Source organism: Panthera onca, chromosome E1, assembly GCF_046562875.1.
Source record: "Panthera onca isolate mPanOnc1 chromosome E1, mPanOnc1 haplotype 2, whole genome shotgun sequence".
NCBI lineage: Eukaryota > Metazoa > Chordata > Mammalia > Carnivora > Felidae > Panthera > Panthera onca.
In genome coordinates this window covers 19,151,472-19,168,204 of record NC_138352.1, presented here as the reverse complement: position 1 = coordinate 19,168,204, position 16,733 = coordinate 19,151,472, and positions in this window count along the sequence as shown.

The window sequence follows — 16,733 nt, the reverse complement described above, 5'->3', positions numbered from 1 at the left end:
GAACATCAACATCAAATATGTCCGCTGACAAAATTGCGATATGAATGGGAGACTTGATAAAGTTATTTTATCAATGTAAGTTTATAAAGTTGATAACTGTGCTATAGTTATGTAGGAGACTCCCTACTCATAGGAAATACACACTAAAGCATTGAGCTGTAAAGCACCATAATGTACGTAACTCACCTTCAAATAGTTAAGAAATACTATGTATATACTCTACATCACATGTATTACATTTGCTATGTTGTTTATATTATATATATCAAATAATAAACGAATGGGCAAAATGTTCAAATGAGGTGAACTAGATAAGGGGTATAGGAGTGTTCTTCGTACCTTTTTTTATCTTTGCAGCGTTTTGTAAGTTTAAAATTATTTCCAAATACACAGTTAATAAAAAACATGTGGATGAAAAGAGAATATCTGTATTAATTCAGAGTAGGAAAGGATTTCTCAAACAAGATGCATAAAGTACAAACCATTAAGGGAAAGACTGACACATTTGAAAACATCAAATTTAAAATTTCTGGGGGCGCCCAGCTGGCTCAGTCAGAGGAGCATGCAACTCTCAATCTCATGATCATGAGTTCAAGCCCCATGTTGGGTGTAGTGATTACTAAAAAACAAAAGAGAGCAAAAAAAGCCAACCAGACAAAAACCACACACTTGATTAAAAATATTTTAAAATTTAAAAATTTCTGGTCAGAAAAGCATATAACAAAGAGAAAACATAGGCCAAAGACAGGAAGATAGCTGCAAAACATTAACAAAGGATGAGTACCCAAACATACATGATATGAAAGAGATAAACAACCCACTACAAAAACGGGCAAATGATATGAACAGGCAAGTCATGAGAAAAGCCTAAGGAAAAATGTTTAACCTCACTAATATTCAAGGAAGTACACAATAAAACAGTGAAATACCCTTAATATCTATCAGATGGCAAAAAATAAGGTGTGAGAATAGCAAATGTTGGTATAAATAGAAGACGCAATCCCTTCATATTGGTGACGAAGATGTAAATTGGTGCACTGTTTTTGCAACACTTAGCAGAGTCAAAGCAACCCCACTTGCAGGAACGACCTTGGAAAAACATTTATTTGTGCATGAGCAACTTGAATAAGGAATCATTCATTCATTCAAAAAACACTCATGAATTTCCCCTGTGACAGGCACTGTTTTAGGCTCTAGGGATACAATGCGAATGAAGAGTTTTAAGACCTCACGGAGGTGAACACTTGATCACTATATTCGGGGATTTTAGATAAGTGTTACTTATTTTTTTAAGTTTATTTATTTATTTAGAGAGAGAGAGAGAAAGAGAGAGGGAGAGAATCCCAAGCAGGCTCCATGCTATCTGAGCAGAGCTTGACTCTGGCGGGGCTCAAGCTCACAAACTGTGAAATCATGACCTGAGACGAAATCAGGAGTCTGATGCTTACCCGACTGAGCCACCCAGGAGCCCCTTAAATAAGTTTTAAATAAGACATTTTGAGGGGCGCCTGGGTGGCTCAGTCGGTTAAGCGTCTGACTTCGGCTCAGGCCATGATCTCATGGTTTGTGGGTTCAAGCCCTGTGTCGGGCTCTGTGCTAACAGCTCAGAGCCTGGAGCCTGCTTCGGATTCTGTGCCTCCCTGTCTCTCTGCCCCTCCCTACTCACACTCTGTCTCTGTCTCTCTCTCTCTCTCAAAAATAAATAAACATTAAAAAATTAAAAAAAAACATTTTGAGGGGTGCTTGGTTGGCTCAGTTGCTTAACTGTCCAACTTTTTTTAAACTTTTTTTTTATTGTGGCAAAAGGTGCATAATATAAAATTTACTATTTTAGCTATTTGTACGTGTGCAATCCAACAGCATGAAATATATTCACTGTCACCACTATCCGTCCCTAAAACTTTCCATCATCCCACACTGAACCACCAGACCCAGTAAACAATAACTCCCCATCTCCCCTCCTCCCAGCCCCGGCAACCACCATTCAAAGTCTCTATGACTTTGACCACTCTACGTACCTCGTAGAAGTGGGATCGTATAGTATCTGTCCTTTTATGTCTTGCTTATTTCACGCAGAGTAATGTGCTCAAGGTACATCCGTATTGGAGCAGGTGTCACGATTGCCTACTTTTTAAAGGCTGAATAATATCCCACTGTGTGCATATTCCACATTGTGTTTAGTCATTCATCTGTCCATGGCCTCCTGTCTTGCTTCTACCTTTAGGCTATTGTGAACGTGGCTGTTCAAATACCCATTTAAGTCCCTGCTTTCAATTCTTTTGAGTCTGTACCTAGAAGAGGAGTGGCTGGACCACATGTTCAATGTTTTTCGGAGCGGCCGCCCCATTTTATATTCTAGGGGCAGAATAGTTTAAATCCGTCCTGGTCCTCGTGCCCAGGTGACACAGCCTGACTCCAGCCACCACACCGGCCCCCCTCTTCCAGGGACCCACTGCAGAACTTGTTTATGTTTCTTGTGTCTTGCCTGCTAAACTTGCATTTGATCTGTACGCACTGGAGCTAAACAGCTCTCTTACGTAGAGGGTGGGGCCAGCTCTTAAAGCAGCAGGTGCCACTGGAGTTACCAGAGGGCAGAATTAGATTTAAATCCAAGTCCTATAAATAACCTCAGCCACAGGTGGAGCTCCCCCTCTGGAAGCTCTTGGTTTCTCTCCTGGTTTAGAGAAGGGAAAATGTCCCTCTTCTGGGATTTTTAGTCCCTCAGCCACCCCCCCCCCCCCCTCCATGAAGTCATGAAATCTGGACTTGACAGAAGGAATGAGAAGTTTCTGTTTGTGGAATTGCTACAGCAGTAGACGAGGAAAACCATGTTTCCTCAAAGTTTAAATGAGGCAAAAGGACTTCTTATCCAATTCGGCTTGAATCTGAGAGTAGCAGGCAAGTCCTGGGGGAGTCTGATTCTTAAAAAACAATTCAAGTTGAGTTGGAAAAGGACGCTGAATCTAAAATGGAAGGCAAAAGCCAGGCTTATGCTGCAGTTTGTCATAGTTAAAGAATAGTGGGGCGCCTGGGTGGCGCAGTCGGTTGAGCGTCCGACTTCAGCTCAGGTCACGATCTCGCGGTCCGTGAGTTCGAGCCCCGCGTCGGGCTCTGGGCTGATGGCTCAGAGCCTGGAGCCTGCTTCCGATTCTGTGTCTCCCTCTCTCTGCCCCTCCCCCGTTCATGCTCTGTCTCTCTCTGTCCCAAAAATAAATAAAAAACGTTGAAAAAAAAATTAAAAAAAAAAAAAGAATAGTGATAAGGGAACATGGAAATAGATCGTGTTTCCCTATGCAATTAGAAAATGAACTTTAAATCACCATTTTTGGGGACTCCTGGGTGGCTCAATCAGAAGAGCGTGTGGCTCTTGATCTTGAGGTTGTGGGTTCAAATCCTACTCTGGGCATATAGATTACTTAAATAAATAAAACTTAAAAAAAAATCTTTGAGAGGGGCACGTGGGTGGCTAAGTCAGTTAAGCATCTGACATCAGCTCGGGTCATGATCTCACCATTCATGGGGTTGAGCCCTGAGTCAGGCTCTGTGCTGCCACCTCAGAGCCTGGAGCCTGCTTCGGATTCTGTGTCTCCCTCTTTCTCTCTGCCCCTCTGCTGCTCTCTCTCTCTCTCTCTCTCAAAAATAAATAAACATTAGAAAAAAGAAAGAAAATATATCATTTTATGTAATTCTCAATTCTCTCCTCAAAAATATTTTATTTTGCATTTGTTGCGTAAGAAGGTAACACATTTAACATTTTATAGGATTAAAAATAAAATAAATTAAAAAAAGAATACTGTGAAAAGTCCCCCTCCCTGAGCCCTCTTAGTTTGCCCCTTTGAGTAGGCAGTCACCGTTAGATTGTTATTTATCCTCTGGGGATCCTTCGAGGTACACAAGCCAATAAGACGTATTTTCTTACAGTTCCCTTTGACATAAAAGGTAACACGGGTCTATACTTTGCTCTTTGATTTTGATGACAGATCTTGGAGGTCTTTTCCTGTCTTGTTTCATAAGAGATGGTGACAGCTACATGGTATTCCACTGAATGGAGGCCACATCATCTGGTTGACCAGTTACTTGTTTGCCTATGACTAGCTCTGCTCCAATAAATTGCCCCGCCTGCGTGTTTATAAGCCATTTGTATGTCATATTCTGAGAATTGTCGGTGTATTTACCACTTTTCTATTGGGTTATTGGTATTTTTCTTACAGGTTTTTTTGGAGCTTTTTAAATGTTAGGAGAATTACACATTTGTGATATGATCTGCGAAAGTATTTTCCAGAGTGTGTTGGGGCACCTGGGTGGCTCAGTTGCTTAGGCAACCGACTTTTGGTGTCGGCTCAGGTTGTGATCTCACGATTTGTGAGATCGAGCCCTATGTCGGGCTCTGTGATACCAACGCAGAGCCTGCTTGGGATTCTCTCTCTCCCTTTCTCTCTCTCTCAAAATAAATAAGCATGAAAAAAAAATGTAAAAATACTTTACCCGTGTGTGTGGTTTTTTTTGTTTGCTTTTAACACGGGTGTGTTTTCGACAAGCACGTTTTTATGTGTGTCTTTTAAAATTAAAAAAAATTTTTTCTTGATTTCAGGTCATTATTTAACAAGCCTTGGCCAGGCCAAGGTTATAAACAAATTCTCCCACTGTTTCCTTCAAGGACTTATATTTCACTTTTGATGCTTAAATCTTTGACCCCTTGGAATTTGTCTGCCATCAGTTATGGATCCAGCGTGATTTTCTTCTGCTGGCTCCAATTGCCTTGTTCTTATTTCCTGAGTAATTTAGTTCTCCCCCATATTCGTCATAAAGGACATTCCTGAATCTATCTGCATTGATTTCTGGACTTTCTCTCCGCTTCCATTGGTCAGTCTGTCTAATATGAACCAGTAACATACTGTTTTCATTACTGAAACAATATTTCAAAATAAGTAATAGAGCTACTCTCCACCCCCTTCCCCTGTCTCATTGCTTTTCTTTTCCAGAAATTTCCTGGCTATTCTTACGCATTAATTTTTGAATATAACCTTTACAATCAGTTCGTCTAGGATTTTATTCCAAAGCACGACGACTTTCACTGTTATTGTATTACATTTAAAAATGGATTTATGGAAGATTTCTATTTTATAATGTTCAATCTCTCGATGCAAGAATATGGCATATAGGCTGATTTGTTCGAGAGTCCCTTATTGAAAAGTTTTAAACTCCTCTTTAAATAGATTCGATGCGTTTCTTATTAAGTTTTCTGGAAGGTATTTGTCTTTCGATTGCTCTTGTAGAGTTTCCCGTTATATCTTCTGACTGGTTGTTGCTGTTAATTTCTTTAAAAAAATTTTTTTTAAATCTTTATTTTTGAGAGAGAGAGAGAGACAGTGTGTGAGCAGGGGCAAGGCGGAGAGAGAGGGGGACACAGAATCCGAAGCAGGCTCCCGGCTGTCAGCACAGAGCCCGATGCGGGGCTCGAACTCACAAACTGTGAGACCATGACCCGAGCCAAAGTCGGACACTCAACCGACTGAGCCACCCAGGCACCGCTGCTAATTTCTATTTTTCTCTTTATGATATACCTTGGGCATTTTCCCATGTTCTTGGATATAGACTTACCTCATTTCCTTAAATGGCGTTCCTCTGTTTGAACGTATATAAAGGGAAGGACGTTGGGATAGGAGATGATCCAGGTGGTCCAAAATGCCGTCACAGGTGTCCTTATAAGAATCCAATTATACATAATATGTAGAATATAACATATTACATAATATGTACGTACCATACGAGGAAGCTATGTGACAACTGGGAATATGCTATTCTGTTGTCTTTGAAGACAGAGGAAGGGGTCATGAGCCAAGGAGGAGCAAGGATGTAGCTTGGGGAGCTGGGGTGGCTCAGTCGGTGAAGCATCCGATGGCTCTTGGTTTCAGCTCAGGTCATGATCTCACGGTTTCATGAGTTCGAGCCCCACACGGGGCTCCGTGCTGGCAGTGAGGAGCCTGCTTGGGATTCTCTCTCTCTCTCCTTCTGCCCCTCTTCCACTCATGCTGTCTCTCTCAAAATAAATAAACTTAAAAAAAATTAATAAACATTAAAAAAGAAAGAAAACCATAAGAAAGAGAAAATATTTATAGTACTGTGCTGTATTTATGGGGGGGGGGGAATCTGCATATTAAGTGGGCTTGTGAAGTTCTGTTCAAGGGGACTGAGGAAGGAATCCCCAATTCCCCAATTCCCCAGGTAGTAGAGCCAGTCCATTGAGGGCCACAGGGAAAAGGCCAGACCGCACCTTGGGCTGGCAGATTCTGGATCTTTCTCACTCAGCCGGGTTTCCCCGTGGCTTTTCATACTTGCAGAAGTGTTCAGGGGGTGCCGGAAGAATGTCCTGAAGCTAGAGTCCAACGGGAGCCCTTGTCCTCCCCCACGGGGCTGGTACAGGGCAGGTACAGGGACCAGCGCCCCCCCCACCCCCTCACTCCCCTACCCTCCACCCTCACCCAGAGCTTCAGGAAATGGGTGAAGGGCACCCCATGGAATCCAGCATCCAGACCTGATTTCAATGATAAAACCCTAGAGCCTGGATTGGTGCCGTCTGTGAAAGGGGTGTCTGTAGGGGGAAGGGGATGTGCTGGCCTGGAGGCGGGCTGTGAGGTGTTGTGACAGGCCCCAGCACCCTCGGGCCCCACAGGGTGACTTAGGTGCTCTTCCGGTAGAGGTGCCATCTGCCTTTCTCCGGTTCTGGGCGGGCTTGTGATTATGGTCGAGGTGGTGCTCAGGTGAGGTTATAAGAGCCACTGTGTAAGCAGTCTGGTTGTCCCCAGGCCACCATGCTGTAGGGAAGGTGGTGACCCGAGCAGAAGTCCAGAGTCGGACGCTTAACCGATTGAGCCCCCCAGGCGCCCCTGTGGTTTTTCTTTTCAACCACAGCTGTTGAGGGGCGCCCTGGGGGGCTCCGTCGGTGAAGCGTCTGAATTCGGCTCAGGTCGTGATCTCACGGTCTGTGGGTTCGAGCCCCACGTCCGACTCGGCGCTCACAGCTCGGAGCCTGGAGCCTGTTTCAGATTCCAAGATACAGGACCTTTTCGTCACCTCAGAAGATTCTCCGGTGACCATTTGCAGCCAGTCCTGTCCCAGTTCCTGCCACAGGGCAACCACTTGTTTCTTTCACTATATTAGCTTGGTTTGGCGTGTGTGTGTGTGCGTGTGTGTGTGTGTGTGTGTGTGTGTGTTGTAACTGAGATGTAGTTGACATCTCACGTTGTATTCCTTTTAGGTGTAAAGGCATAATGATGTTATACATGTACACGTTTTGAAATGCTTATCACAGTCAGTGATATTGTGACGTCCATCACCACACAGAATGTAAAAATTTCTTTTCCCGGGGCGCCTGGCTGACTCAGTCCAAAGAGCATGTGACTCTTTATCTCGGGGTCGTGAGTTCAAGCCCCACGTTGGGTGTAGAAACTACTAAATTTTTTTTTTTTTAATAAACTTCAAAAATGTTTTTTCTTATGGTGAGAAACTTTAAGATCTACTCCTTAGCAACTTGCAAATACACAGCACGGAATTGTTAACTGTAGTGACCAGTCTGCTTTACATCCCCGGGACTGATTTATCTTATAATGGGAAGATTGAATCCTTTGCTCATAGTCACCCCCTTTGTCCTTCCCCCACACTCGTCCCCAGCAACAACCAACCTGTTCTCTGTATCTGCATCTTTGTGTGTGTTTTTTTAAATGTTTATTTATGTTTGAGAGAGACAGACAGAGTGTGAGTGGGGGAGGGGCAGAGAGAGAGGGAGACACAGAATCCGAAGCAGGCTCCGGGCTCCGAGCTGTCAGCACAGAGCCCGACCCGGGGCTCGAACTCACGAACTGCAAGGTCATAACCTGAGCCGAATTTGGACTCTTAACTGACTGAGCCACCCTGGAGCCCCTATAACTTTGGGTTTTTTCAGATTCCACAAATAAGCAAGATCATGCAGTATTTGCCTTCCTCTGTCTGATTTATGTCACTTAGCATAATTCCCTCCAGGTCCATCTATGTTGTCACAAATGACAAGATTGCATTCTGTTTTACAGCTACGTAGTATTTCAGGGTGTGCGTGTGTGTATCGAATTTTGATCCATTCATCCGGGCTATTGTAAATCACGCCGCAATGAACACGGAGGTGCAGAGAACTCTTCAAGATAGCGATTTCATTTTCTTCAGCTAAATACCCAGAAGTGGGAACGCTGGATCATATGGTAGTTTTGATTTTCTCAGGAGCCTCCATACCGTTTTCCACAGCGGCTGCACCAGTCTGCGTTCCCACCAGCAGTGTGCGACGGTTCCCCTTTCTCCACATTTTCACCAACACTTCTTGTCTTTTTGATGACAGTCATCTAACAGGCGTAGCTTTTGACACTTCTCTTTCCTCCTTTCCACTCATCCCACCCCCAACCAGACTCTAAATTCTAGAATTTTAGTTCCGGATTAAAAAATATGTGTATTTATCTACTTATAAATATTATACAATTTATATTTATACATATTATATATTTATGTCATATAGAATATATAGTAATATGTTATATAATATGTTATGTGTAATATATTATATAATATGTTATGTGTAATATATAGTAATATATTATATAATATGCTATGTGTAATATATAGTAATATATTATATAATATGCTATGTGTAATATATAGTAATATATAATATGTTATGTGTAATATATAGTAATATATTATATAATATGTTATGTATAATATATAGTATTATACGATTTATAGAATTAAAACATTATATTATATATTACATTCATATATAAATACATAAAATATATAATATATAAAAATATATATATCTTTTACGTCTTAATATTAAGTCTTTTCTGTCTTTGTGATTCTTTCTACTCAATTGCATTTTCTCAAATGCTTAAGGGGCAGCAGTTAAGACTTCACCACATGTTTCGCTGGTTTCCTTTCCCACCATTGTTCCTGGTTTATCGTGTTTTAGCGTTTATCGTGTTCTCAATTCCGATTCGTGTTTATGAAGCCGGGTTGTAAATCTCCACGCGCTCAGATGTGCGTATGAGGGAGGCACTTTATGTCTGCCTGGTCTTTCTTCCTTCCTTTCTCACTGCTGGCAGCAGGGGAAAATCCGTTAACGTGATGCTTGGTGGAATCTGTCTCCTCCAGATTAGACGCTCTCTTTGGAGCAAGTACACAGTCATTTCCAAGTTTGCCTTCTCCCCAAGGCTATCCTTCCCCGCTTCTCATCGCCTCTCCCGAGGCGGCATCTGGGCACGGTGGGAGAGCGATGGCCGTCCTCAGCTGTTTCCTGACCCAGGCTGGGCTGGTCTCTGGGCTGGCGTGTGCTGGGGACAACAGGTCCCACCTGGCCTGGGGCGGGTCATGGCGTCCACTGCTGCCCCTCCATGCCCATGGCCATCGATGCCTCCCCTCTTCCACCCCAGGCCTCAACTGGCTTCTCCGCAGACTGGCGTCGCCTCAGCGTCAAGCCCGGAGCCCTGGAACCCCTGCCTCACGCCACATCCTGAGAGTTCTTCCCTGTTCCCTCCTGCCTCCGCCTCTTCTGTGCTCCTTCTCCGATCCCTGTTGGAACAGCGACGTGGGGGGCTTCTCCTGGTTTGAAACATATCCCTGTCCGTGTCCACGAGCTCCCCCATACCCATCTGGATGGTTCCCCCGCCCCGCCAGGACTCCCCCCGTTCCAAATCAAGAAGGAAAAAGAAGAACGTTCCGGTCTGAGATCTTCTTTCTGCACACCTTCCTTCTCCTCCTTCCCTATCCAGCGCCTGAAGACTTAGGCTTTGCTTCCGTAGGAGGAGAAGCTAAGCTCTCGCTCTCTCAGTGGGTTGTCCTATCCTTCCCCTTCCTTCTCTTCGGGACCCTAAGCCACACAACACACCAGGTAGGTCTTTTACGAATGTGGCTTTCTGTTGCAAGCATGTTCGAGGTGTTCACTGGATTATTTTAGGTACATTTGTATTTCCTCCATTCCACTGGGGACCGATCTTTCCAGCCTGTCCTTCCCCATCCACCTTTTCCAGGACGCGGACAGTCCTTACTCGAAAGGTGGTTCTCCGACGTCTGACGACACTTCAGCTTGGCCGTGAAAGCACCTGGGTATTTGCACACATCCGGTTTTGCCTCTTCCATCGGGCGCCGCTCTCCCCTCGCTTAGCAGAGCTGGGGGGGGTGGGGGGCGGCAGCCCTCGGTGCAGTGTGAGCGGAGACAAGGTGAGCAGGCCCAGCTCCCTGCAGGGACTCAGGAGCCACCGGCCCCCCGGAGGGCGAGGCCAGGGGCTGCAGGGGCTGGAGCCCCACAGACCCAAGGGCAGCCGGGGTTCCCCCACCTACCATTCTGTGGAGTCGAGGAGGGGCAGGGCCACTGTCTCCGCAGCCCCCCCTTGCCGTTCTGGCCTCAGTGGTGAAGCTGTCTGCTGGGGGTCTGGCAACTGCAGAAGAGGCTGGTGGAACGTTCTGGGCCCTGCACCCTTCCCCTGTCTGGCTTCCCCATGCACTTCCACGGAGGCCTTGGCAAGTCCCCCGCTGGCGTAGTGAGGGAGGAGGGACAGGGTGACCGGCCACTAGGTACAACTCAAAAACCCTCCGGCCTGGGCATGCATGGGGGTTTGTGGGGCAAGTGGTGAGAAAAGAGAGGAGAGGGGCGCCTGGGTGGCTCAGTCGGTTGAGCGTCCAAGTTGGGCTCAGGTCATGACCTCGAGGTTCATGAGTTCGAGCCCTATATCAGGCCTGCTGGTGTCAGAGCAGAGCCCGCTTCGGATCCTCTGTCCCCCCTCTCTCTCTGCCCCTCGCCTGCTTGTGCTCTCTTAAAAATAAACATTTTTAAAATGTTTTACTTATTCTGGGGCGCCTGGGTGGTGCAGTCGGTTAAGCGTCCGACTTCAGCCAGGTCACGATCTCGCGGTCCGTGAGTTCGAGCCCCGCGTCAGGCTCTGGGCTGATGGCTCAGAGCCTGGAGCCTGCTTCCGATTCTGTGTCTCCCTTTCTCTCTGCCCCTCCCCCGTTCATGCTCTGTCTCTCTCTGTCCCAAAAATAAATAAAAAACGTTGAAAAAAAAATGTTTTACTTATTCTTAAGAGAGAGAGAGAGAGAGAGAGAGAGAGCGAGCATGAGCGGGGGAGGGGCAGAGCGAGAGGGACACAGAATACGAAGCAGCTCCAGGCTCTGAGCTGTCAGCACAGAGCCCCACGCAGGGCTCGAACCCACAAGCCGTGAGATCATGACCTGAGCCGAAGCCGTAGGCTCAACCGACTGAGCCACCCAGGCGCCCCAATAAACAAACACTTAAACAAGAGAAGAAAGAAACGAGAGGAGAACGTGGAAGGTGGTGTTTGAAACCAGAAGGCAACGAACTTATACTTGGCTGTGGATTTTAACATTCTACCACATTCCAGCTTTCTGTTTCTTTTATTTTCCTACTTATTTCCCGCTTTTCTGACAGTTACAAAAATGGATTCCTAAGGGCTCTAGCACATTCTAAATCCACTTTGTGGTTTTGGGAAAGCCCCACGAACACGTTTTGTTCAGGATTACGGTTCTCAGCTACAAAGTATGGCGGGAAACGTCCGAAATCCAGATTAGAAACAGCAGAAATTACGTACTTTTTGAACTAGGAAAGATGTTCCCAGGTCACCTAGATATAGACAGACTGTGGGGACGCGGTGCTTTGAAATGAAGGCCTTGGGTCCAGACGCTGAAAAGACAATGTTTTCCACTAGGGGGAGCTGTAGGCCACGTCTGAAGATTTGTAGAAGAATTGTTTCTTTGTGTCTTTCTGATACTTTTAGACCGGATTCTCCTGGTAGGTGCAGGGAGGGCCTGGGGACCAAACAGGCTCCACCAGAAAGCTTCCATGGGGTCTTATGACTGAAAACTTGAGGGACGGGGCCCACTCCAGGCACAGCCAGCTGCAGGTGTAGACGACCCGTCTCCGATTTTGCGGTCCTCTGTGATTGGCTTTATTGTCCCAAGGGCTCTCCTCTCATAGTGGCAAAGTGGCTGCCGCGGGCTCTGGCCCTCCATCCAGCAAGCAAGGACCCCATTCACCCGACGGCTTCGACCAAAGTCCAAGAATTGAATCTCTTGACTCCCACTGGCCTGACCTTGGTCAGGCGTCCACGCGGTCACGATCGGCAGGGACTCGGTCACACGGGGCTGAGGTTGGAGCCAGGCCCTTCTGGAGGACACAGACAGAGGGTGAGGGTGGAGGGGTCTAGGGACAAAATCAGGCTGTGCTTCTGGGAGCTGCGTGAACAGGTGCTGGGCCGTCCCCAGACACAGAAAACGGAATGGCATCATGCAGACACGGGGACAGACGCTTGCAGGATCAGCTCCAGGCCGGAGGAGAGATTCCCCGGCCCCTGCGATGAGCACTCAGTGCTGGCAATGACCTCAGAGGTGGGGGCGGTCCAGGGAGAGGACTCAGCTGGAGTTTGGTCCCTTGTCACCAGGGGCTGGGATGAACAAATGATGTGCTGCTGAAAAGGCACTGGGAGTCAGGAAGGCTCTGATCCCCAAACTCCCAACTGATCCCCAGACTCTGGGGTATGTGGAGGCTGGAGGCACCCTCTGAGCAGAGGAGCCCCTGGGTGAAAAAACGAACTTGAGGGGCGCCTGGGTGGCTCAGTCGGTTAAGTCCGGGGAGAGTGTGGATGATCTCTGATTGATTCGGCAGAGGACAGAGCTAAGCCCAAGTGCTGGTGGGGACCCGCCTCAAGAAAGCAGGATCATAAGGGCGCTGGGTGGCTCAGCGAGTTAGGCATCGGGTTCTTGGTTTCCGTCCAGGTCACGATCCCAAGGTTTTGCGGGTTCAAGCCCCACATTGTCAAGCTCTGCAGTGATGTCGTGGAGCCTCCTTGGGATATTCTCTCTCTCTCTCTCTCTCTGCCCCTTCTCCACTTGTGCTGTGTCTGTCTCTCTCAAAATAAATAAATAAACTAAAAAAAAAATCCTAGAAGCCTCAGGAACTGGAAAGAACAGGTGTTCTGTCTATTGATGGCTAGGTAATAAAATGCCCCAATATTTAGCGGCTTGTCTGGTTAGTACAAACAGCCATTGGTAATTCTAGGAATCTGTGGATTGCCCTGGGCAGCTCTCCTGCTCCCCGCGATGCTGGCTGGGCACCCGAGATGGCTCACGGGCACGGCCAGCAGCCGAGGCACCTGTCCAGTAGGTCAGCCGGGCTGCCGGGCGAGGACCTCTGTCCTCCATGTGGCCTGGGCTGCTGGCACCGTAGCTGATGGTTAGCTCTGTCCAGTTCTTCCCCAGACCAGTCATTTCCTGCCCCCCCCCCCCCCTGCCCACCATGCATTTGAGTCTTGCTAGCACTGTTATCATAAGACCTGCCTGCATAAGGTATTTGCATCCTGGCAATGGAGTCAAGGACACGTAACGTGAAAACAACGGAGCCGAAAGATAACCGGCACACCTACGAGGGCCAGCTTAGTCAGCAGCAGTCAGTCCAGCCCCCCCCACCCCCTTCTCTCAGATCAAGGCCAGTCAGGACTGCGGGCTTCCGTTTGACTTGGTTAGGTTCCAGAGAAGGACTGGTCTCAGAGCCGTCTGGCTTCGCGCGTCCAGATGTCCCGTGGAACTGCTCCCAAGAGGCAGGATCACCTCTTGCTCCCAGCTTCTCTCAAAGCATCGAGGTGATGAGGTTTCGGGGTGATGGGGGGTTCGGGGCTGCCGGCCAAGAAAGAATTCTTGAAGACGTCTTTGGTGCCGAAAGGTGATTTTATTAAAGCCCGGGGACAGGACCCCGTGGGCAGGAAATGCTGCTCAGGGACCATGAAGAGACACCGACTGTGTACTTGGCAGCTGGCGGGGGGGGGGGGGGGGGAGGTAAAATCCAGGGGAAGGTTCCAAAGGGATTTTTCTGTGCTAAAGACTCACAGGGTCCTGGAGGCCTGGCTGTGGTCAAGCTAAGGTGGTTTTTCCCTCTCGCCAAGCGTTAACGGTATAGAAGCGGTAACGGTATAACGTCTTAACAGACGGTATAGAAATTCTGACACAAAGGTGGTTGTTTTTAATGTTTATTTTTTAAAATGTTTATTTCTTTTCTAGAGAGAGAGCATGAACGGGGGAAGGGCAGAGACAGAGGGAGACACAGAATCTGAAGCAGGCTCCAGGCTCCGAGACATCAGCACAGAGCCCGACGCGGGGCTCGAACCCACGAACCGTGAGATCATGGCCTGAGCTGAAGTCGGACGGTCAAGCGACTGAGCCACTCAGGAGCCCCGAGAAACAGGGCACTCCTTGCAGAGGTAATCTTCTCTCGACTGCCTGCCCTTCCACACTGTTTCTAACCGACGACCTGTGTGGGCTCTGGCAATTTTATGGGTTCCCACAGAGCGCGACCAATCGGTATGGGCAGAAGCGCCTATGTACGCGTGTTCTCTCTCACCACGCTGGGCAGGGGAAGCAGACTGCAGTCAGACACGACGGCCGTCCCCGTCACACGCTCAGGCGAAGGAGACAAGACCACGGCACACGGCGTCTGTTCAGGCGTTGCGATTTGCATCCAAGCTTCCACTTTTCGTCCCATGAGCTGTACCCTGAACCCTCTCGGGCTAACTGTGGCCCCCGTGAGGACTCACCACGGTTTTGGGAACGATAGCGTCCGGGGTTTTGATGCCCACGCGTCCCAGAAACGTCTCCTCTCTGTGCCCTGAGAGTCTCGCCCACTCGTGAGCGTATGGCCTTGACCCCCCAGCCAGGAGTGGGGCCCAGGGACACAGGCCCTTTCCAAAAAAGGTCCTCATCCGATTAGACTGTGGGAGCATGGGCTCAGGCAGTTTGCAGGGAGGCTTTAGTCATCTTTGTCTTCCGGCTTTTTAAGTTTCTCCACACCCTGGCGAATAAAGCAGGTTTGTTTAGGATCTTGTGATGCTGGTGGAACAGAAGAGAAGTTACCTCGTATCCAGGAAAATCCCAAGAATGCTGCACGAAGACCTTTGTTTGGACCTCACCGAGGTCCTTTTCATTCATCTCCTCTCATTTCTTTTTTTTTTTTTTAATGTTTATTTATTTTTGAGAGAGAGAGAGAGGGAGGAGGGAGGGAGAGAGAGAGCACGAGTGGGGGAGGGGCGGGGGGGGAGAGAGACAGAGAGAGGCAGAGAGAGAGGGAATCCCAAGCAGTTTCAATGCTGTCAGGGAGCCCCTACGGGGCTCAATCCCACACCCCTGAGCTCATGACCTGAGTGGGAATCGAGAGTCAGACGCTTAGCCAACTGAGCCGCCCAGGCACCCCCTTATGATAGCTTTAACTCGAATTTCTCTTCCAACGAAGTTTGAGCTTCTTTTCATGTACTTAAAAACTTATTTTATCATTTGTGTGTGTGTGAACTCTGCATCTTTTGCTTTGCTCATCCCCCCCCCCCCCACCTCCCGTGGATGTGGTGGTCTTTTTCTTCTTGATTTGTGGAAGCTCTTTGTATATGAGTTAGCCCTCGGTCTGTGGCATGAGCTGCACATATTAACCACCGCTTGTGGTGTGTCTTTTGACTTTACTCGCAGAGTTTTAATTACACTTTCTACGTTGAGATCAGTGTAGACTCACATACAGTAGCAAAAAACAGCAGATCGCCATCTCACGTACACTTTACCCCAGTCTCCCCCCAAAATGGTAACACCTGGCAAAACTACAGTGCCATATGTTTCTGATTTTTTTTTTTTTTTGGTCGCACTAAAGTTTGGGTTTTGTTTTTTTTCCTTCTTTGTGTCTTGAGGTGGTGGAATCTATCCATCTACTGACAGCTCCTGGATTTTGATGCAACCACAGAGCCCCTCTTATAAGATCTGTGTCACGGCCAGAGGAAGCAGGCACTTCCGTCGGTCTCCTACTTCCGTGAGCAGGATACGGGGTCTCCTAGAGAGCCCCTCCTCCCCAGGAGCTGCCTCCAGTCCCACATCACGACCGCGCTCTCCCCGCACAGCCCACTTTGGCAGCCTCAGCCTCTGAAGCCAGCCTGGGGACCATCGTTTCTGGCCACCTGCCACCACCCCCAGCTCCCACCGGGGGCCCCTGTGCCTGTGACACACTCGGGTCAGTGGCTGGCCGGGCAGGCATGGGGGGCAGTGTCATTTTCAGCGCCCCGTCTGTCCTGTGGCCCCTCGGCTTGGGGCAAACCTCTGGAGGTTGGCCTTCCGACTCTGGGAGCCTCCTCCTCTCTCCCCTCCCGCCTTTCCTGCCCACTAGAGATTCAGGGGCTTTGAAGTCAAACTCATCCCCAGGCTACTATTGATCACCTGCCATTTCTGCTGCTTAAGCCACAATTACTGGGCTTCCTACACTTGACCTGTAATTGAATTTCCTTGGGAACTCAATGGCAAGATTGATTCAGCCTAATTGAGTCAAAGATCGACTCTCCAGGCCCTTCGTCTAGTCCCTGTCTGTGCCTGGGGCTCTCTTGGCTGACGCTCTAAGACTCACACAGCTCCGGTGTTAAAAGTCAAGAATCAGCTGACACCTTTTAAGTATTATTTCTTCAAATGATCCTATGGGACGTTGCCTTTCGTTGCCTCCCCCAGGGCTCGGCCAGCCGAGAGCAGGGGACACCTCTTCTCAACCTGGCTTGCGTTCTCTCGTTCTCTCCACACGAATGCTGATATGCAAGTGTCAAGGGAAAAAAAAATCTGGTCTGGTTCAAGAGCAGGTTGGGAAATGAGTCAGGCGTGAGCCTAATTTCCTGGGCAGTTCGGGGAATTAG